Source organism: Moschus berezovskii, chromosome 4 (genome assembly GCF_049115385.1).
Source record: "Moschus berezovskii isolate FMDL1 chromosome 4, NW_MosBer_1.0, whole genome shotgun sequence".
In the NCBI taxonomy this organism is placed as follows: Eukaryota; Metazoa; Chordata; class Mammalia; order Artiodactyla; family Moschidae; genus Moschus; species Moschus berezovskii.
The window spans coordinates 90,791,540-90,814,763 of record NC_142463.1 but is presented as its reverse complement, the minus strand read 5'-3'; the positions used below and the strand labels follow the sequence as shown (position 1 = coordinate 90,814,763).

Below are 23,224 nucleotides of genomic sequence, written 5' to 3'. Positions count from 1 at the left end.
AATATACAATATTTATTTTTCTCTTTCTAACTTACTTCATTCTAACAGTAAAAGAGTGACAGTCTCTAGGCCCATTCATGTATCTACAAGTGATGCAATTTCATTCCTTTTAATGGGAGATTGGGATTGACATATATACTCTACCATGTGTAAAATAGCTAGCTAGCTTGGTGCTCTGTGATAACCTAGATGGGTGGCATGGGAGGGGTGGAAGAAAAGTCCGAGAGGGAGGGGATACACAGAGGAGCCTGGCGGGCTACAGTCCACAGGGTCATGCAGAGTCAGACATGGCTGAAGAGACTTAGTACAACACAACACATAGCTGATCACTTCGTTGTACGGCAGAAACTAACACAACATCGTAAAGCAACTATACTCCAATAAAAAGCAAATCAAAAAAAGAGTAGATAGAGTTTACACCAACCTTTTAACTTTCTGGTGGGACCCCAGCCAGTGCCACTTGTTGCACATTCCCTCAGTAAATATAGTCATATTTCAATATCACCATAATGTTGAGGGTCAGATTCTAGTAAAGCATTTTACTTTGGGAGGCACCATGTTATACGCATTAGGAACTTCAGTTTCAAGCTAAACATTTTCACTTCAATAGTAACTTTTATCTGGGATCTCGGCTGAAAAAATGAAACTTGTTTAGATCAGAAAATGTGCTTTACATGTACAAGCTAAATCAGCTTCAGGTTCTGCCAGATCTTTAACAAGCAATTTGTCTCTCACAAAAGCCCTCTGATTAGGTCAGAAGCTGCCTGATGTACAGGCCTGTGACCATTATTCAATGTCAACTTGCCTGACAGAGTTAGCATTAATTCTACCTTTGACCTTGGAACCTGAGACGCAGACTCTGCCCAGCACCATCCCTGGGCCCATGGTAGATTCCTCATAGCAAGGCCAATTTGGGTTTCATTTGTGTAGTTATTTTTAAAAATTATAGTAAGATGTAATATGCAATTTACCATTTTAATCATTTTTAAGTGTGCAATTAGGTGGCATTAAGTACTTTCACATTATTGTGCAACAATCAGCACCATCCATCATCCCAAATTGGAACTCTGTAATCATTAAACAATAACTCTCTCCTCCCAGATCTTGGCAACCACCCTTCTACTTTCAGGTTTGTGGGTATGACTATTCTAGGTACCTCATATGAGTAGAATCATACTATGTTTGTCCTATGTGTCTGGATTGTCATTTGATTTTATAAGGTGTTGCCTTGCTCCTCAAAGTGTGGGACCAGCAGCACTGGCATCACCTGGAACTTGTGAGAAGGGCAAAACGTTCAGATCTCTTAAATCATAATTTATACTTTCCTGGTGACTAGTGCCTGTTAAAAACTGAGAAGCACTGACTTTGCTTATCCTTTGAGAATTCTAACTGGCTCAGGAACTAGGCAGGGAAATGTCTAGCCATTCACAAGTGAGCCACTCTGATGTGTCAGGAGCTTTTGGGCATTGTGATGTGTGGTATTGAGCAAGACAGATGTGGTCAGCCCAGCCTCCAACAGCTTAGCCTAGAGAGAAAGACATAGGATGAAATTATTGTTTTAGTGCTAGCCAAAAGAAATGAAGACTGTTAGAAAATGGAGAGATCGTAGCCAGTAATGAAGAAGTGGTAAATCTTCCCTGATGAAGTGGGACATTTGGACTGAGTCCTAAAGGTTGAAGTAGCTGATGTTTACGGCTGAGGAAGAATTCCAGATGGAAGTGGCAGTGTGAACAGAGTCCTGCTATGGAAGGAGCTCAGAGCTCCCTAGAGAAGGAGGTCACTGCAGCTAGGGTTAAATGGAGGTGGGGGTGCAGGATAAAAGATGAGGCTAGTTGCTGCTGGCGGTGGTGCTATGAATTATGGTGAGGATCTCAAAACAGTCAAGTAACCTGTTTGGTTCAGTTCAGTTCAGTCACTCAGTCATGTCTTTGCAACCCAGCATGCCAGGCCTCCCTGTCCATCACCAACTCCCGGGGTTTACCCAAACTCATGGCCATTGACTCGGTGATGCCATCCAACCATCTCATCCTCTGTCATCCCCTTCTCCTCCCACCTTCAATCTTTCCCAGCATCAGGGTCTTTTCCAAGGAGTCAGTTCTTTGCATCAGGTAGCCAAAGTATTGGAGTTTCAGCTTCAACATCTGTCCTTCCAATGAACACCCAGGACTGATCTCCTTTACGATGGACTAGTTGGATCTCCCTGCAGTCCAAGGGACTCTCAAGAGTCTTCTCCAACACCACAATTCAAAAGCATCAATTCTTTGGCACTCAGCTTTCTTTATAGTCCAACACTCACATCCATACATGACCACTGGAAAAACCATAGCCTTGACTAGATGGACCTTGGTTGGCAAAGTAATGTCTCTGCTTTTTAATATACTATCTAGGTTGGTCATAACTTTCCTTCCAAGGAGTAAGCGTCTTTTAATTTCATGACTGCAGTCACCATCTGTAGTGATTTTTGGAGCCCCCCCAAAATAAAGTCAGCCACAGTTTTCACTGTTTTCCCATATATTTTCCATGAAGTGATGGGACCAGGTGCCATGATCTTCATTTTCTGAATGTTAAGCTTTAAGCCAACTTTTCACTCTCCTGTTTCACTTTCATCAAGAGGTTCGTTAGTTCTTCACTTTCTGCCATAAGGGTGGTGTCATCTGCATATCTGAGGTTATTGGTATTTCTCCCAGCAATCTTGATTCCAGCTTGTGCTTCATCCAACCCAGCATTTCTCATGATGTACTCAGCATAAAAGTTAAATAAACAGAGTGACAATATACAGCCCTGATGTACTCCTTTTCCTATTTGGAACCAGTCTGTTGTTTCATGTCCAGTTCTAACTGTTGCTTCCTGACCTGCATACAGGTTTCTCAAGAGGCAGGTCAGGTGGTCTGGTATACCCATCTCTTTCAGAATTTTCCAGTTTATTGTGATCCACACAGTCAAAGGCTTTGACATAGTCAATAAAGCAGAAATAAATGTTTTTCTGGAACTCTCTTGCTTTTTTGATGATCTAGCAGATGTTGGCAATTTGATCTCTGGTTCTTCTGCCTTTTCTAAATCCAGCTAGAACATCTGGAAGTTCATGGTTGACATACTGTTGAAGCCTGGCTTGTAGAATTTTGAGCATTACTTTACTAGCATGTGAGATGAATGCAGTTTTGCAGTAGTTTGAGCATTCTTTGGCATTGCCTTTCTTTGGGATTGGAATAAAAATGGACTTTTTCCAGTCCAATGGCAACTGATGAGTTTTCCAAATTTGCTGGCATATTGAGTGCAGCACTTTCACAGCGTCATCTTTTAGGATTTGAGATAGCTCAACTGGAATTCTATCCCCTCCACTGGCTTTGTTCATAGTGATGCTTCCTAAGGTCCACTTGACTTCACATTCCAGGATATCTGGCTCTAGGTTAGTGACGTATTGGGTGTGCTTTTGAAATGGATTTCAGTGCTGGACTTTGGAGGGGAGACTGTGAAAACTTAAAGGATACTAGTTTTTGTTTTTTCCTTTAATCTGAGCCACTAAGGTGTAGGCAGCTGCACTAGGCTTGGTAATTTGGCTACTCCCATCTGGAATTTAAATCTGGAGGCAGAGCTGCAAAGATTCAAAGATTGGGTATCTGACAATGATGAGGACAGCTCAGTAGCAGCAGCACCATCAGTGGAACTTCCTAACCAGACTTCCCATGGCAGCACTCTGGCAGTATCTTTAAAGTCTTTCTTGCCTCCTGTCTTTGTTTTAAGACTATTCCACAACATATCCACTGATTCCACATTGCTTTACAGGCTTTCCTTTGAATGTCTGTTTGGATAGATTTAGCCAGAGTTGTTGTCTGTTGTTTGCATTCTCACTACCCTGATAACGACTGTCTTGGTCAGTGGAGAAAATGCTGCATGTTCCATAAGGCTGGAAGTGAAGTAGAAGCTGTTGTCAGAGTTATGGGAAAACTTTCTGTGAGCTCATCACTGTCATCAGGACTAACAACCCCTCCTTGTTGGTTTCTATTAGGGGTATTTTCTTTCTTGTTCTGACCCTGCTTTGCTAACTCCAGTCCCCACCCTCCCAATATTCTTTCTGGGACACATCCACTCTGATGTTTTGCCAGAGAGGCTAGTTAGTGTTAGTTGCTCAGTCGTGTCTGACTCTTTGCAACCCCACGGACTGTAACACCATAGACTGTAGCCCACCAGGCTCCTCTGTCCATGGGATTCTCCAGGCAAGATACTGGAAGGGGTTGCCATTTCCTCCTCCAGGGGATCTTAACAACCCAGGGATCAAACCTGGGTCTCGCACATTGCCCGAAGATTCTTTACCATCTGAAACACCAGAGAAGGACTTAGTTATAGTGTAGGTGCAGTTGGCTGTATAACATCTATTCTCCTCCCTTTCTGCATCTTTACTGATAAGACTTTGATTTTGTTCATCCACAGGTGGTCATGTCCTTCAGAGAAGAAACATATCAAGAACTTTAGTCCTGGATGATTCTGCTGAACACCTGAATTAAGCAATGCTGATTAAGCCACCTCTTCTGGATTTCTTATAATGAATGTTAATAAGTTTTTATTTTAGTTAAATTGCTTCTAGTTTTCTATTGCACATAACAAATGCAAGTAGTTAATAGTGCATGATATTTTTGAGTACTAAAAGGCAGAGGCACCAGAGATCAAATTGCCAACATCCGCTGGATCATGGAGAAAGCAACAGAGTTCCAGAAAAACATCTACTTCTGCTTCATTGACTAGGCCAAAGCTTTTGACTGTGTGGATCACAACAAACTGTGGAAAATTCTGAAAGAGATGGGAATACCAAACCACCTGACCTGCCTCTTGAGAAACCTATATGAAGGTCAGGAATCTACAGTTAAAACTGTACATGGAACAACAGACTGGTTCCAAATAGGAAAAGGAGTACGTCAAGGTTGTATATTGTCACCCTGCTTATTTAACTTCTATGCAGAGTACATCATGAGGAACGCTGGGCTGGAAGAAGCACAAGCTGGAATCAAGATTGCCGGGAGAAATATCAATAACCTCAGATATGCAGATGACACTACCCTTATGGCAGAAAGTGAAGAGGAACTCAAAAGCCTCTTGATGAAAGTGAAAGAGGAGAGTGAAAAGGTTGGCTTGAAGCTCAACACTCAGAAAACAAAGATCATGGCATCTGGTCCCATCACTTCATGGGAAATAGATGGGGAAACAGTGAAAACAGTGTCAGACTTTATATTTTGGGGCTCCAAAATCACTGTGGATGCTGATTGCAGCCATGAAATTGAAAGACGCTTGCTCCTTGGAAGGAAAGTTATGACCAACCTAGATAGCATATTAAAAAGCAGAGACATTACTTTGCCAACCAAGGTCCGTCTAGTCAAGGCTATGGATTTTCCCGTGGTCATGTATGGATGTGAGAGTTGGACTGTGAAGAAAGCTGATTGCTGAAGAATTGATGCTTTTGAACTGTGGTGTTGGAGAAGACTCTTGAGAGTCCCTTGGACTGCAAGGAGATCCAACCAGTCCATTCTAAAGGGGATAGATCCTGGGTGTTCTTGGAAGGACTGATGCTAAAGCTGAAACTCCAATACTTTGGCCACCTCATGTGATGAGTTGACTCACTGGAAAAGACTCTGATGCTGGGAAGGATTGGGGGTGGGAGGAGAAGGGGAGGACAGAGAATGAGATGGCTGGATGGCATTACCAACTCTATGGACATGCGTTTGAGTGAACTCTGGGAGTTGGTGATGGACAGGGAGGTCTGGCATGCTGTGATTCATGGGGTCGCAGAGAGTCGGTCATGACTGAGTGACTGAACTGAACTGACTGAACTGAAGCCTTTAAAGTAATACTTAATAATCTAAACACTCTATAAGATAATTATCAATATATTAATGTTATAGAAGGGAAAACAGGCTCATGAATATTAAGCAACATGATCCAAGTTTATACAGTCCATCAGTCAGCATCCTAAGGATAATATTACTAATAATAGTAATAATTTGAGGGGGATTTATTTGCAAAGAGACTAACTACAAAGATTAGTATTGTAGGGGAACCACAGGGTTAGTCCATGAAGCCAGGGCTATAACAGTGGAGCTGGTATAGGGAGAGGTTTCTAGAAGCTGGAAGAAAAGAGAGTCAGGTAGAGCAGTCCTCCTTGAGAGGAGCAGTGTCCCTTGATGGAGGGATATAGTCACCTTGATGTGACTTCATAGGGAGAGATCAGGGGAGTAAACACCCTGACCTCATTCTCCTTCTTACTCTACCCTTCTTTCAACAAGAGCCTACTGAGCTATTTGATGTAGTCCAAACAGACTTCCAGGGTCAGAGAGAAAGGTGGAGAATGATGGGGAGGTAGAGGGACAGTTGGAAAATATCTGTTAAGATCCACCCTATTTGCCTCTAGTGTCTTCTCTTGTCTGAGATGCAGGTAAAATTTCATGTCCTCAACACAGGAGATGCCCGAAGTTCCCTCAACTATCTATCATCGTGGGACAGTGTTCATTTGTTCATAATCACCTTAAACTAAGCAGCTATCCATCAACAGATAAAGTAGCAGGAGGGAAATAGGAGGGTAAAAACAAATAATGTAAAATACACCTGTTACAACCCCTGCTTCTGTAACAATGCCAATTGCCTCTTTCTAAGCCAGAATGTACTCTTGGCTGTGTGTTTTCTTATCTCATGCATTCCAAGGCAGACTACTTAATTGTTCTGCGGCTAAAAAAGTAAATTAATCTTGTATCCTCACTAAAAGAGCTTACTTTGCAATAGGTGAAACAGTTGTTTAGGGGGTCAGTCCTAAGAAGGCGGAGGAATAGGATGGGGAGGCCACTTTCTCCCCCACAAATTCATCAAAAGAACATTTGAAAGCTGAGCCAGTTCCACGAAACAACTTCTGAATGCTGGCAGGACATCAAGCATCCAGAAAGGCAGCCCATTGTCTTTGAAAGGAGGTAGGACAAAATATAAAAGATAAAAAGTGAGACAAAAGAGTTAGGGACAGAGACCCATCCCAGGAAGGGAGTCTTAAAAGAGGAGAAGATTCTAAACACCAGAAAACTCTCTCATCGACAGGTCTGTGGGGAGTTTTGGAATTCCAGAGGGCAACATAACCAGGAGGAAAAATAAATAAATAAGTAAAACCCACAGATTATGTGCCTAATGGCAACTCCCAGCAGAGAAGTAGCCCAGACACTCACATCTGCCACCAGCAAGCAGGGGCTGAACAGGGAGGCGCAGGCTGCATTGCTTAGGGTAAGGACTGGGCCTGAATACCCTGAAGGCAATCTGAGGGAACTAATGTGAGATAGCAACGCAAACTGTGGGGTAGCCAGAGAGAGAGAGAGAAAAAAAAAAAAGAGAGCGAGAGAGAACTATCCTGCACTAAGGCAGTGCCAGGCCCTCTCAAAGAACAAAGAACTGAGCGAATACCAAAGGAGAGCTAGCTGGCTGCAGACTGGCCCATCCCTCGCTGGGAGCAGGGAGGAAGGAGGTGGGCAGCCAGAACCGGAAAGGGGCAATCTCGGCCCCAGATATGGCATTCTCTACCAAACTGCAAATAGGCTTCCAGTTGCTAACCAAGACTTCTTGGGATTCTGGACAGTTGACATCTGCTGGGAGTGTCGCAGCCAGAGACAGATGGCACACATGAGACAGGCGCACCCGCTGCCACCCAGGAAACTGAACGGCTGGTACCGGGGAGGTGATAAGACACACCCCCACCTGGGGAGACTGTGCTTGTCAAGCACCTGGTCGCCTAAGCTGCTCGTACCTGGGAAGAGCACAAAGCGCAGGCCCAACCTAGTCTGTGCCTTTGTGGAGTACCTGAGAACCTGAATCTGAGCAGCTTAGACCTGGGAAGAGAACACAACCCAGGGCCTGCCTCAGACAGTTCCCTGAACAGCAACCTAGAGCCTGATAAATGTAGACTGGGCAAGCACACACGCTGTGAGTGGGGGCAAACCCAGTGCAGCTGAGATACTGTGAGCACTCCCCACACACGCCAGTGATATTTGTTTGCAGTGTTCCTCCCTCCCCACAGTACGACTGAACAAGTAAGCCTAAATAAGTGACGACCTTCGCCCCCTTGTGTCAGGGTGGAAATTAGACACTGAAGAGACTATCAAACAGAAGAAGCTAAAATAAATAGAGGGAACTGCTTTGGAAGTGACAGGTGCAAAAATTAACACCCTGTAGTTAGCACCACTACATTGGAAGGGGCCTATAGATCTTGAGAAGTATAAGCTGGATCAAGGAACTATCTGAAACTGAACTGATCCCACACTTCCCACAACAGCTCCAGAAAAATCCCTAGATATATTTTGACTATTATCATTTTTTAAATTAATTTTTTCTTTAAATTTTTAAGTTCTCTATTACTCCTTTAATTTTCATTTTTATAACCTATTATTACCTTGCAAAAAAAGACCCTATTTTTAAAGCAAACTTCATATATATATTTTATAATTTTTGTGACTTTGGTATTTTTAAGATTGTATTTTTGAGAGTCTACAAGGTCCGTCTAGTAAGGCTATGGTTTTTCCAGTGGTCATGTATGGATGTGAGAGTTGGATTGTGAAGAAAGCTGATTGCCGAAGAATTGATGCTTTTGAACTGTGGTGTTGGAGAAGACTCTTAAGAGTCCCTTGGACTTCAGGGAGATCCAACCAGTCCATTCTAGAGGAGATCGATCCTGGGTGTTCATTGGAAGGACTGATGCTAAAGCTGAAACTCCAATACTTTGACCACCTCGTGCGAAGAGTTGACTCACTGGAAGACTCTGATCCTGGGAAAGATTGGGGGCGGGAGAAGAAGGGGACGACAGAGAATGAGATGGCTGGATGGCATCACTGACTCGATGGACATGAGTTTGAGTGAACTCCAGGAGTTGGTGATGGACAGGTAGGCCTGGCGTGCTGTGATTCATGGGGTCGCAAAGAGTCAGACACGACTGAGCAACTGAACTGAACTGAACTAAACTGAACCTCTACTCTAGATTTTTAATCTTTGCTTTTTGGTATTTGTTATCAATTTTGCACCTTTAAGAATCCAATTTTCATTACCCAATTTTACTTAGGAGTGTGATTACTGGCTTGATTACTCTCTCCCCCTTAGAATTTCCTTTTTCTCCCCCAGGTCGCCTCTATCTCCTCCCTCCCCCTTCTCTTCTGTGCCCAACCCTGTGAATCTCTGTGTGTTGCAGGCTGTGGAGAACACTTAAGGAATTGATTACTGGCTGGATCTGTCTCTTTCCTTTTGATTCCCTCTTTTCTCCTCCTGATCACCTCTGTCTCCTTCCTCCCTCTTCTCTTCTCTGTGTAACTCTGTGAACCTTTCTGAGAGGTCCACACAGTGGAGAGCACATAGGGACTTGATTACTGGCTAGCCTGCTCTCTCCCCTATTGATTCCCCCTCTTCTCCTGGTCACCTCTATCTCCCTCCTCCCTCTTCTCTTCTTGGTGTAACTCTGTGAGACTCTCTGGGTGTCCCTCACTGTGGAGAATCTTTTCATCATTAACCTAGATGTTTTATCATCAGTGCTGTATGGATGGAGAAGTCTTGAGACTACTGTAAGACTAAGACTGAAAATCAGAGGCAGGAGGATAAGTCTAAAACCTGAGGACACCAGAGAACTCCTGACTTCAGGAAACATTAATTGCTGAGAGCTCATCCAAAAGCCTCCATACCTACACTGAAACCAAGCAACACCCAAGAGCCAACAAGTTCCAGAGCAAGACATACCACACAAATTCTCCAGCAATGCAGGAACATACCCTGAGCTTCAATATACAGATTGCCCAAAGTCACACCAAACCCATAGACATCTCAAAACTCACTACTGGACACTTCATTGCACTCCAGAAAGAGGAAATCCAGCTCCACCCACCAGAACACCAATGCAAGCTTCCCTAACCAGGAAAACTTGACAAGCCACCCGTCCAACCCCACCCACAGTGAGGAACCTCCAAAATAAAGAGGAACCACAAACTGCCAGAATACAGAAAGGTCACCCCAAACACAGCAATTTAAACAAGATTAAAAGGCAGAGAAATACTCAGCAGGTAAAGGAACACGATAAATGCCCACCAAACAAAACAAAAGAGGAGGAGGAGATAGGGAGTCTACCTGAAAAAGAATTCAGAATAATGATAGTAAAAATGATCCAAAATCTTGAAAACAAAATGGAGTTACAGATAAATAGCCTGGTGACAAGGATTGAGAAGATGGAAGAAATGTTTAACAAGGACCTAGAAGAAATAAAAAAGAGTCAATCAATAATGAATAATGTAATAAATGAGATAAAAAATACTCTAGAAGGAACCAACAGTAGAATAATGGACGCAGAAGATAGAATAAGTGAGGTGGAAGATTGAATGGTAGAAATAAATGAAGCAGAGAGGGAAAAAGAAAAAAGAATTAAAGGAAATGAGGACAACATCAGAGACCTCTGGGGCAATGTTAAATGCCCCAGCATTCAAATCATAGGAGTCCCAGAAGAAGAAGACAAAAAGGAAAGCCTTGAGAAAATACTTGAGGAGATAATAGTTGAAAACTTCCCTAAAATGGGGAAGGAAATAGTCATCCAAGTCCGAGAAACCCAGAGAGTCCCAAACAGGATAAACCCAAGGCGAAACACCCCAAGACACATATTAATCAAATTAACAAAAATCAAACACAAAGAACAAATATTAAAAGCAGCAAGGGAAAAACAACAAATAACACACACAGAGATTCCCATAAGGATAACAGCTGATCTTTCAATAGAAACTCTTCAGGCCAGGAGGGAATGGCAAGACATAATTAAAGTGATGAAAGAGGAAAATCTACAACCCAGATTACTGTACCCAGCAAGAGTCCTATTCAAATATGAAGGATAAATCAAAAGCTTTACAGATAAGCAAAAGCTGAGAGAATTCAGCATCACCAAACCAGCTCTCCAACAAATGCTAAAGGATCTTCTCTAGACAAGAAACAAAGACAGGCAGTATAAACTTGAACTCCAAACAACAAAGTAAATGGCAATGGGATCATACTTATCAATAATTATCTTAAATACAAATGGGTTGAATGCCCCAACCAAAAGACAAAGGCTGGCTGAATGGATACAAAAACAAGACTCCTATATATGTTGTCTACAAAAGACCCATCTTGAAACAAGGGACACATACAGACTGAAAGTGAAAGGCTGGAAAAAGATATTCCACGCAAACAGACCAATAGAAAGCAGGAGTAGCACTACTCATATCAGAAAAAATAGACTTTAAAATCAAGGTTGTGAAAAGAGACAAGTAAAGACACTACATAATGATCAAAGGATCAAGCAAAGAAGAAGATATAACAATTATAACTATATATGCACCCAACATAAGAGCACTGCAATATGTAAGGCAAATGTTAACAAGTATGAAAGGGGAAATTAACAATAACACAATAATAGTGGTAGATTTTAATACCCCACTCACACCTATGGATAAATCAACTAAACAGAAAATTAACAAGGAAACACAAACTTTAAATGATACAACGGACCAGTTAGACCTAATTGGTATCTATAGGACATTTCACCTCATAACAATGAATTTCACCTTTTTCTCAAGTGCACATGGAACATTCTCCAGGATAGATCACATCCTGGGCCATAAATCTAGCCTTGGTAAATTCAAGAATATTGAAATCATTTCAAGCATCTTTTCTGACCACAATGCTGTAAGATTAGATATCAATTACAGGAGAAAAATAATTAAAAATTCCAACTTATAGAGACTGAAAATCATGCTTCTGAATAACCAACAAATCACAGAAGAAATCAAAAAAAGAAATAAAAATATGCATAGAAACGAATGAAAATGATAACACAACAACCCAAAACCTATGGGATTCAGTAAAAGCAGTGCTAAGGGGAAGGTTCATTGCAATACAGGCTTACCTCAAGAAACAAGAAAAAAAATCAGATAAATAACCTAACTTTACACCTAAAGCAACTAGAAAAAGAAGAAATGAAGAACCCCAGGGTTAGTAGAAGGAAATAAATCATAAAAATCAGGGCAGAAATAAATGCAAAAGAAACAAAAGAGACTGTAGCAAAAATCAACAAAGCCAAAAGCTGGTTCTTTGAGAAGGTAAATAAAATTGACAAACTATTAACCAGACTCATCAAGAAACAGAGGGAGAAGAATCAAATCAATATAATTAGAAATGAAAATGGAAAAATCACAACAGGCAACACAGAAATATAAAGGATCATAAGAGACTACTTACCATCAACTATGTACCAATAAAATGGACAACTTGGAAGAAATGGACAACTCTTAGAAAAGTACAACTTTCCAAAACTGAACCAGGAAGAAATAGAAAATCTTAACAGACCCATCACAAGCACAGAAATCGAAACTGTAATCAGAAATCTTCCAGCAAACAAAAGCCCAGGACCACACAGCTTCACATTTGAATTCTACCAAAAATTTAGAGAAGAGATAACACCTATCCTAGTCAAACTTCCAGAAAATTGCAGAGGAAGGTAAACTTCCAAATTCATTCTATGAGGCCACCATCACCCTAATACCAAAACCAGACAAAGATGCCACAAAAAAAGAAAACTACAGGCCAATATCACTGACGAACATAGATGCAAAAATCCTTAACAAAATTCTAGCAATCAGAATCCAACAGCATATTAAAAAGATCATACGTCATGACCAAGTGGACTTTATCCCAGGGATGCAAGGATTCTTCAATATTCGCAAATCAATCAATGTGATACACCATATTAACAAATTGAAAGATAAAAACCATATGATTATCTCAATAGATTCAAAGAAGGCCTTCGACAAAATTCAACATCCATTTATGACAAAAACACTCCAGAAAGCAGGCATAGAAGGAACATACCTCAACATAATAAAAGCTATATATGTCAAACCCACAGCAAACATTATCCTCAATGGTGAAAAATTGAAAGCATTTCCCCTAAAGTCAGGAACAAGACAAGGGTTCCCACTCTCACCACTACTATTCAACATAGTTTTGGAAGTTTTGGCCACAGCAATCAGAGCAGAAAAAGACATAAAAGGAATCCAAATTGGAAAAGAAGAAGTAAAACTCTCATTGTTTGCAGACGACATGATCCTCTACACAGAAAACCCTAAAGACTCTACCAGAAAATTACTAGAGCTAATCAGTGAATATAGTGAAGTTGCAGGATATAAAATCAACAGACAGAAATCCCTTGCATTCCTATACACTAACAATGAGAAAACAGAAAGAGAAATTATGGAAACTATTCCATTCACCATTTCAACGAAAAGAATAAAATACTTAGGAATATATTTACCTAAGGAAACAAAAGACCTATATATAGAAAACTATAAAACACTGATGAAAGAAATCCAAGAGGACACAAATAGATGGAGAAATATACCATGTTCATGGATCAGAAGAATCAATATAGTGGAAATGTGTATACTACCCAAAGAAATCTATCAGTCAGTTCAGTTCAGTTCAGTCTCTCAGTCGTGTCTGACTCTCCACAACCCCATGAATCACAGCACGCCAGGCCTCCCTGTCCCTCACCAACTCCCGGAGTACACTCAAACTCATGTCCACAGAGTCGGTGATGCCATCCAGCCATCTCATTCTCCGTCGTCCCCTTCTCCTCCCTCCCCCAACCTTTCCCAGCATCAGAGTCTTTTCCAGTGAGTCAACTCGCCGCATGAGGTGGCCAAAGTATTGGAGTTTCAGCTTTAGCATCAGTCCTTCCAATGAACATCCAGGATTGATCTCCTTTAGAATGGACTGGTTGGATCTCCTTGCAGTATAAGGGACTCTCAAGAGTCTTCTCCAACACCACAGTTCAAAAGCATCGATTCTTCGGCGATCAGCTTTCTTCACAGTCCAACTCTCACATCCATACATGACCACGGGAAAAACCATTGCCTTGACTAGACGGACCTTGGTTGACAAAGTAATGTCTCTGCTTTTTAATATACTATCAAGGTTGGTCATAACTTTCCTTCCAAGGAGCAAGCGTCTTTTAATTTCATGGCTGCAATCAGCATCTGCAGTGATTTTGGAGCCCAAAAAAATAAAGTCTGACACTGTCTCCACTGTTTTTCCATCTATTTCCCATGAAGTGATGGGACCAGATGCCATGATCTTTGTTTTCTGAATGTTGAGCTTCAAGCCAACCTTTTCACTCTCCTCTTTCACTTTCATCAAGAGGCTTTTGAGTTCCTCTTCACTTTCTGCCATAAGGGTAGTGTCATCTGCATATCTGAGGTTATTGATATTTCTCCCAGCAATCTTGATTCCAGCTTGTGCTTCTTCCAGCCCAGAGTTCCTCATGATGTACTCTGCATATAAGTTAAATAAGCAGGGTGACAATATACAACCTTGACGTACACCTTTTCCTATTTGGAACCAGTCTGTTGTTCCATGTCCAGTTCTAACTGTTGCTTCCTGACCTGCATACAGGTTTCTCAAGAGGCAGGTCAGGTGGTCTGGGATTCCCATCTCTTTCAGAACGTTCCACAGTTTATTGTGATCGACACAGTCAAAGGCTTTGGCATAGTCAATAAAGCAGAAATAGATGTTCTTCTGAAACTCTCTTGCTTTCTCCATGATCCAGCAGATGTTGGCAATTTGATCTCTGGTGCCTCTGCCTTTTCTAAGACCTGCTTGAACATCTGGGAGTTCATGGTTTATATACTGCTGAAGTCTGGCTTGGAGAATTTTGAGCATGACTTTACTAGCGTGTGAGATGAGTGCAATTGTGCGGTAGTTTGAGCATTCATTGGCATTGCCTTTCTTTGGGATTGGAATGAAGACTGACCTCTTCCAGTCCTGTGGCCACTGCTGAGTTTTCCAAATCTGCTGGCATATTGAGTGCAGCACTTTCACAGCATCATCTTTCAAGACTTGAAAGAGCTCAACTGGAATTCCATCACCTCCACTAGCTTTGTTCGTAGTGATGCTCTCTAAGGCCCACTTGACTTCACATTCCAAGATGTCTGGCTCCAGGTGAGTGATCACACTATCGTGATTATCTTCGTCATGAAGCTCTTTTTTGTACAGTTCTTCTGTGTATTCCTGCCACCTCTTCTTAATATCTTCTGCTTCTGTTAGGTCCATACCATTTCTGTCCTTTATCGAGCCAGATTCAATGAAATCCCTTCAAGCTACCAATGGTATTTTTCACAGAGCTAGAACAAATAATTTCACAATTTGTATGGAAATACAAAAAACCTCAAATAGCCAAAGCGATTTTGAGAAAGAAGAATGGAACTGAAGGAATCATCCTTCTGACTTCAGACTATATTACAAAGCTACAGTCATCAAGACAGTACGGTACTGGCACAAAGACAGAAATATAGATCAATGGGACAAAATAGAAAGCCCAGAGATAAATCCACACACCTATGGACACCTTATCTTTGACAAAGGCAAGAATATGCAATGGAGACAAGACAATCTCTTTAATAAGTGGTGCTGGGAAAACCGGTCAACCACTTGTTAAAGACTGAAACTAGAACACTTTCTAACACCATACACAAATATAAACTCAAAATGGATTAAAGATCTAAACATAAGACCAGAAACTTAAAACTAGAGGAAAACATAGGCAAAACATTCTCCAACATAAATCACAGCAGGATCCTCTATGACCCACCTCCCAGAGTAATGGAAATGAAAGCAAAAATAAACAAATGGGACCTAATTAAACTTAAAAGCTTTTGCACAATGAAGGAAACTATAAGCAAGGTGAAAAGACAGCGTTCAGAATGGGAGAAAATAACAGCAAATGAAGCAACTGACAAAGAATTAATCTCAAAAATATACAAACAGCTCATGCAGCTCAATTCCAGAAATATAAACTACCCAATCAAAAAATGGGCCCAACAACTAAACAGGCATTTCTCCAAAGAAGACATACAGATGGCTAACAAACACATGAAAAAATTCTCAGCATCACTCATTATCAGAGAAATGCAAATCAAAATAACAATGAGGTACCATTTTACACCAGTCAGAATGGCTGCTATCCAAAAGTCTACAAGCAATAAATGCTGGACAGGGTGTGGAGAAAAGGGAACCCTCTTACACTGCTGGTGGGAATGCAAACTAGTACAGCCACTATGGAGAACAGTGTGGAGATCCCTTAAAAAACTGGAAATAGAACTGTCATATGACCCAGCAATCCCACTTCTGGGCATACACACCGAGGAAACCAGAATTGAAAGAGACACATGTACTCCAATGTTCATCGCAGCACTGTTTATAATAGCCAGGACATGGAAGCAACCTAGATGTCCATCTGCAGACGAATGGATAAGAAAGCTGTAGTACATATACACAATGGATTATTACTCAACTATTAAAAAATGCATTTGAATCAGTTCTAATGAGGTGGATGAAGCTGGAGCCTATTATACAGAGTGAAGTAAGCCAGAAAGAAAAACACGAATACAGTATAATATTGCATATATATGGAATTTAGAAAGATGGTAACAATAACCCTGTATGCGAGACAGCAAAGGAGACACAGATGTATAGAACAGTCTTTTGGACTCTGTGGGAGAGGGTGAGGGTGGGATGATCTGAGAGAATAGCATTGAAACATGTATATTATCATATGTGAAACAAATTGCCAGTCCAGGTTAAATGCATCAGACAGGGTTCTCAGGGCTGGTGCACTGGGATGACCTAGAGGGATGGGATGGGGACAGAGGTGGGAGGGGAGTTCAGGATGGAGAACACATGTACACTAATGGCTGATTCATGTCAATATATGGCAAAAACCACTACAACATAAATTAATTTAAAAAAAGAAACAGTTGTTTAATTTTAAATCTAGGATAATAAGAGGTAAGTATATGCACAATCTCAGGTTTGTGATAGAATTAAAAGAACAATAATGAAAATAACTCAACTTTAACCAGGATGTTTCACCCTTTGGATTATCATCAATACTGGGTAATTCTTATGAGGGGCTGTCTTGTGCAATGTAGGATGTTTAGCAGCATCCCTGGCTTTTATCCATCTTGTACTAGTACCACCTGTGCCTCTACTGTGACAATGAAAAATGTCTCCAGACACTGCCATATGTCTGATGGAGGGCAGAGTATTGCCCAGTTGAGAACCACTGGCTTAAAAGGTAAAGAAAGAGGCCATTCCATGGATAAGAACGTGTAATAGTGTGGTTATGTATCTCTCAATAGTGGTTATTTAGTCAGCTGAGATTTGCCTGTTGCTTTTTGTTGCTATTGTTGTTACAAATTAATCTGCACTGAACATACTTTCTTTGCGTAATTGGGCAGATATCTCTGCATGGCAAATTTCTAAAAGGGAAGTTGCTGGGTTATAGGATTGTGGTGTTCTCAAAATGATTTCTAAGGAGATTGAATAGTTTTTACCTTTACTAATTTATTAAAATATTTCTTTTTCGGTGGCCTCAATTTTTACACTGTAATATATGAAATCATGGAATTTGGGGGTAGTGTACATTTTCTAATACACATTAAAATAAATGCATAAATATGGAAATAATAAATCGTAATGCACAGCCAAAAATCATCTTTTATATTAAATACTGGGAAACAACACTCTAGTCTATCTCCTTCATTTTAGAGACATGGTAAAGCTCTCCAAGTTTATACTGATCTTTAGTCAATACTCTTTGTGTTCTTACATTATTCAACCAGTTGCTTTTGTTCAAATCAAACTTCTCCATTTCTTCCACATGAGAATCATGAAAAATTTGGTCAAATGCTTTGCTAAACCTGAAGCCCTTTGCATCTGTGATCTTGCCCTCATTTAGTGGAGAGCTGTAGAATTTTGGAGGGGTTGTTTACCGTGGAATTTTTTCAGCAGGTCAACTAAAAGACATTTCTACGTGTCTTTTCTCATTTCATGAGAACAGGTTAAGCATTGGGAAGGAGTATGCTCTAAGTACCTGGTGGGTGTGTAAAAATACAAAGCAGTGGTTGTATTTTGACAGCAAGAACTCAAGGAGGAGGATCGGGAGTGACAGGAGCGACATGGCACACTGGTTTTCAACATAGCCCAGCATTTCACTTTTTATCATCTCCTACACACAGAGCCCACTCTTTGGCACAGTCACCCCTGAATGAAGCAAGGGTCACTCATGGGCATCCATTGTTATATCTTGCCATTCTTCTCAGTATCATCAGTCACTTTTGAAGCTATGGGACAGTCAGGTCTGGGATCCAGCCTTGCCCACTGTAGCAGAATAGGAGTCCAGAGCACTGACCCAGGTGCAGATGAAGGAGATTCAGCTGGCCAACAGATTTGTCTCTGTGATGGGCACAGCATTAACAGCCAGCCCCCCCCCTGGCAAGAGTCTGGGTGGAAGAGAACAAAACTCGTGGGAAATCTCAGTGATGCAGAGTCTGGGTGGCAGGAGGTGGGGTGAGAGAAGGCTCAGAAGCAGAGAGAGGCAAGCATTCACATCAGGGAGGTCTTAAAAGGCAGGCAGTAAAGAAATATCAATAACCTCAGATATGCAGATGACACTACCCTTATGGCAGAAAGTGAAGAGGAACTCAAAAGCCTCTTGATGAAAGTGAAAGAGGAGAGTGAAAAGGTTGGCTTGAAGCTCAACATTCAGAAAACAAAGATCATGGCATCTGGTCCCATCACTTCATGGGAAATAGATGGAAAAACAGTGGAAACAGTGTCAGACTTTATTTTTTTGGGCTCCAAAATCACTGCAGATGCTGATTGCAGCCATGAAATTAAAAGACGCTTGCTCCTTGGAAGGAAAGTTATGACCAACCTTGATAGTATATTAAAAAGCAGAGACATTACTTTGCCAACCAAGGTTCGTCTAGTCAAGGCAATGGTTTTTCCCGTGGTCATGTATGGATGTGAGAGTTGGACTGTGAAGAAGGCTGATCACCAAAGAATCGGTGCTTTTGAACTGTGGTGTTGGAGAAGACTCTTGAGAGTCCCTTATACTGCAAGGAGATCCAACCAGTCCATTCTAAAGGAGATCAATCCTGGATGTTCATTGGAGGGACTGATGCTAAAGCTGAAACTGCAATACTTTGGCCACCTCATGCGATGAGTTGACTCACTGGAAAAGACTCTGATGCTGGGAAAGGTTGGGGGTGGGAGGAGAAGGGGACGACGGAGAATGAGATGGCTGGATGGCATCACCGACTAGAGGTTCTGTGGACATGGGTTTGAGTGTACTCCGGGAGTTGGTGATGGACAGGGAGGCCTGGCATGCTGTGATTCATGGGGTTGCAAAGAGTCAGACATGACTGAGAGACTGAACTGAACTGAACTGAACTGAACTGAAAGCCCCAGGAGCTTGGCAAGAATGAGTCAGGGCCCAGGCCCTAGAAACCAAGTGTGGTACCTACAGTTTATAAACAAGGAAGAGAAATCAAAGCAGAGACCTAGAAACAAGACTTAGGGCACAAGGGCTAGGAACTGAGAAGGTCATTAGAGTTAGAAACCACACTAGGGGTGATCTAACCAATGGTGTGAGTTGTTGCCAAACCTGATCCAGTGTTGCATTCAGTAATCTCCTGATTCAGGTTCACATTAACCCAAGGTATGGAAGGTGGCGTTGAACATGCAGGTGGACGTAACGTTACTACAGAGCAGGTATTGGATCTCAAAGCTTTTGGGAAACAAAACTCATGTGTATCTCCCACTGCACTTAATCCAAGAGACTAAGAGAGACACGCTTTACCTCTGGGAGGTATGATCTATGTATTCACTAGACTAGAGGTTCCTTGGGCAGAAACTGTTTCTTTTTTTTTTTTTCTACTGGGTCTTAGTTGCAACATGTGGGATCTTTTTAGCTGTGGTATGTGGGACCTAGTTCCCCAGCCAGGGAACGAACCTGTGCCCCTTGCGTTGGGAGTGCCTGGGAAGTCCCCATTTCCTTCATTCCTTCCTTTGGTCTACACATAAACAGGAGAGGTCAGCCCACAGATCTGGAGTCGTTCTTGAGTGTGAGTTCTAGTTTCTCCACTAACTCGCTGTGAATCTTTTAGGAAATCGTTCCATCTGCTCCAGACCTCTGCTGACTCATCTATAATGTAAGATATAAAACATCACTCCTTGTCCTGAAGATCTTCACCAAACCGTGCTTGGCAGAGAAGGTGATGATAAACGTCCCCAGTGCAAATTGTTATATGAATGTGAGGTTTTAGTATTATCAGTTTTGAGGGCTCGCGGTGCTCCAGCACTGCCCTGGGCCTCATGGGCTCTGTGGAGGTCACCAAGACCCTCCTCGTCTGCAAAGCCCTTCCAACCTCATCTGCAGGTAGACTCATTTCTTGGAGGAAATGCCTGGAAGGTTCTCATCATGCTTCCTCAGGGGCACTGACCCATCATAGCCCCCAGGCTCTTCAATTCATTGAGCAGATAGTTACTGAGTGCCCGGAGGAGCCAGTGGATGTGCAGGGTCCGATTGGAGGCTGGCACAGGGCCCTGGGGCCCCACTGAGTCTTGAAGCTGTGCCCGGCTCCTCTGGCAGAAAGACCCATGGCAGAAAGTCCTCTGCATGTTGCTTCTCCCATCCCCTCACACACACTAAGTTCCAACGGTGCCTGTTTCTCGGATGATTTTCTGGCTGGCCCAGGAGTCGCCTCTTCCTATCACTCTTAGGTCTGGCCACCTGGGACCAGGAGGAGATCTGGGAAGGGACGGGGGTCCTGGGCAGGGGCCCTTACTTCTCAGGGGCCTCAGCTGCCTGTCGAGGCTGACTTCATGCCTCCTGGGGAGAATAATGCCCTGTCCGTCTTAATCCAAGAGACTAAGAGAGACACGCTTTAGCTCTGGGAGTTATGATCTATGTATTCACTAGACTAGAGGTTCCTTGGGCAGAAACTGTTTCTTGATCAGCACATACCTATGTGTCTATCAGGGCCTGTGTTCATATGCTTAGTTGTGTCTGACTCTTTGTGACCCATGGACTGTAGACCTCCAGGTTCCTCTGTCCATGGGATTCTCCAGGCAAGAAATACTGGAGAGGGTTGCCATTTCCTTCTCCAGGGGATCTTCCTGATCCAGGGATCAAACCCTCATCTCTTTTGTCTCCTGAATTGGCAGATGGATTATTTATGACTTGTGCTATGTGGGAAGCCCATTAGGGCCTGGCCTATGCTCAATAAAATATTCACTGAATACATAAAGGAAGACAAAGAGGGATGAACAAATGGAGACACAGCCTCTGCTGGGTAGAGTATTCCCTCAGGCTTTCCCAGGTTTCAGTGAAATATCCTCACCCTAAACATTCTATACCACTTATTGTTTTTGTTCCATGATACCAAGCAAACTGCTGATACAAGTCACACTTTCCTGGTCTTCACACTAGAAATGAAGCAAATTAAACCACTAGTCATTGTTATTTCCCAGTGTCATTTATTATATTGACATCTGATTAGTCCCTCCATTGTGTGTGGATTAAGTGAGCAGTATGAATCTCTAAGAAGACAGGTGTATTGGGTACACTGATAACAAAATTTCTGTCCCTGTGATGGAGGGTCACACTCTGAAATATGGGACCTACTCAAGGTTTGAGAATCTTGGTAACAGAAAAGAAAATTGGTGGATCATGAAAACATTTGCTTATATACTTATTTTATTTATCCTTCATATTATTACTGTGTTTAAAAAAAAATTGACTCTTAGGTGTCCAGAACTGCATTCATTATATTTCTTAGGTTTATGATACCTCTCATGAAAGTGTTACCATTGGCTCATATATTGCCTCAAACATTATTGAGTCATTCAAAAACTCAGATTTTTGTCTTCTCTTGAGAAATTGAAGAATCCTCCAAAGTATTGGTTCCATTTCACTGCAAGGCAAAAATTAGTGGCTACTCAGAGTGTTTTTCCTGTTAATGCTGATCTTTGATGTCTCCCAACTGAGGACTTCATGTTAGCTGAAGTGTATCACTGGGCTTGCATTGTTATTCTTTTTTGTCAGCTTTTCATTTTATACTGGAGTATAGCTAATTAACAGTGTTGTGACAGTTTTGAGTGCATAGTAAAGGGACTCAGCCATACATATCATGTATCCATTATCCCCTAACTGCCCTTCCCATCTAAGCTGTCACAGAACATTGAGCAGAGTTCCCTGTGCTATATACGGTAGGAGCACTGCTATTCTTCTAATCAAGTGGAGCATGAGCTATTCTATTGTGTCCACTTCACCAATTTACATTACCTGCCTCTCAGCATTTGGGTTTGAGAACCCTGCTCTGGGGGCAAACTCTTGTGGCATCTCTAATAACTGCTATCTTTCACGGAGCCCTTGTTGTTATTGTTTAGTTGCTCCGTTGTGTCTGACTCTTTGTGACCCCATGGACAGCAGGACACCAAGCTTCCCTGTCCTTCACTATGTCCCGGAGTTTGCTCAAACTTATGTCCATTGAGTCGGTGATGCCATCCAACCATCTCATCTTCTTTCACCCTCTTCTCCTCCTGCCCTCAATCTTTCCCAGCATTAAGGTCTTTTCCAATGAATAGGATCTTTGCATCAGGTGGCAAAAGTATTGGAGCTTCACATTCAGCATCAGTCCTTCCAATGAATATTCAGGGTTTATTTCCTTTAGGATTGACTGGTTTGATCTCCTTGCAGTCCAAGGGAGTCTCAAGAGTCTTCTCCAGCACCACAGTTCAAAGCACTGAACTAAGTTTTTCACATGCTTTGTCTTTCAGTTCAGTTCAGTTCAGTCTCTCAGTCATGTCTGACTCTTTGCAACCCCATGAATCACAGCACGCCAGGCCTCCCTGTCCATCACCAACTCCCGGAGTACACTCAAACTCATGTCCACAGAGTCGGTGATGCCATCCAGCCATCTCATCCTCTGTCGTCCCCTTCTCCTCCTGCCCCCAATTCTTCCCATCATCAGGGTCTTTTCCAGTGAGTCAACCTCACATGAGGTGGCCAAAGTACTGGAGTTTCAGCTTTAGCATCAGTCCTTCCAATGAACACCCAGGACTGATCTCCTTTAGAATGGACTGGTTGGATCTCCTTGTAGCTATGTCTTTAATCAGTATAAAATGCTATGAGGTAAGTTCAAGTGTTATCTCCATTTTACATGTGTAGAAACTAAAGCTCAAAGAGCTAAGTAACTGGCCCCAGATGCTAAAACTTCTAATTTTTGACACTTGGATTCAAACTTTGCCATTCCTGAGTCAACAGTTGGGAATTTTTAGCTTTCATTACACAATTTTCCTAACCACTAAT

At 42.0% G+C, this 23,224-nt stretch overlaps 1 protein-coding gene across 1 annotated transcript in view; it reads right to left on the bottom strand.

Moving 5' to 3' along the window:
* Positions 1–23,224, bottom strand: part of CHI3L2 (chitinase 3 like 2) — a 271,894-nt gene that overhangs the window by 16,641 nt on the left and 232,029 nt on the right. The gene's annotated exons all lie outside the window — the stretch shown is intronic.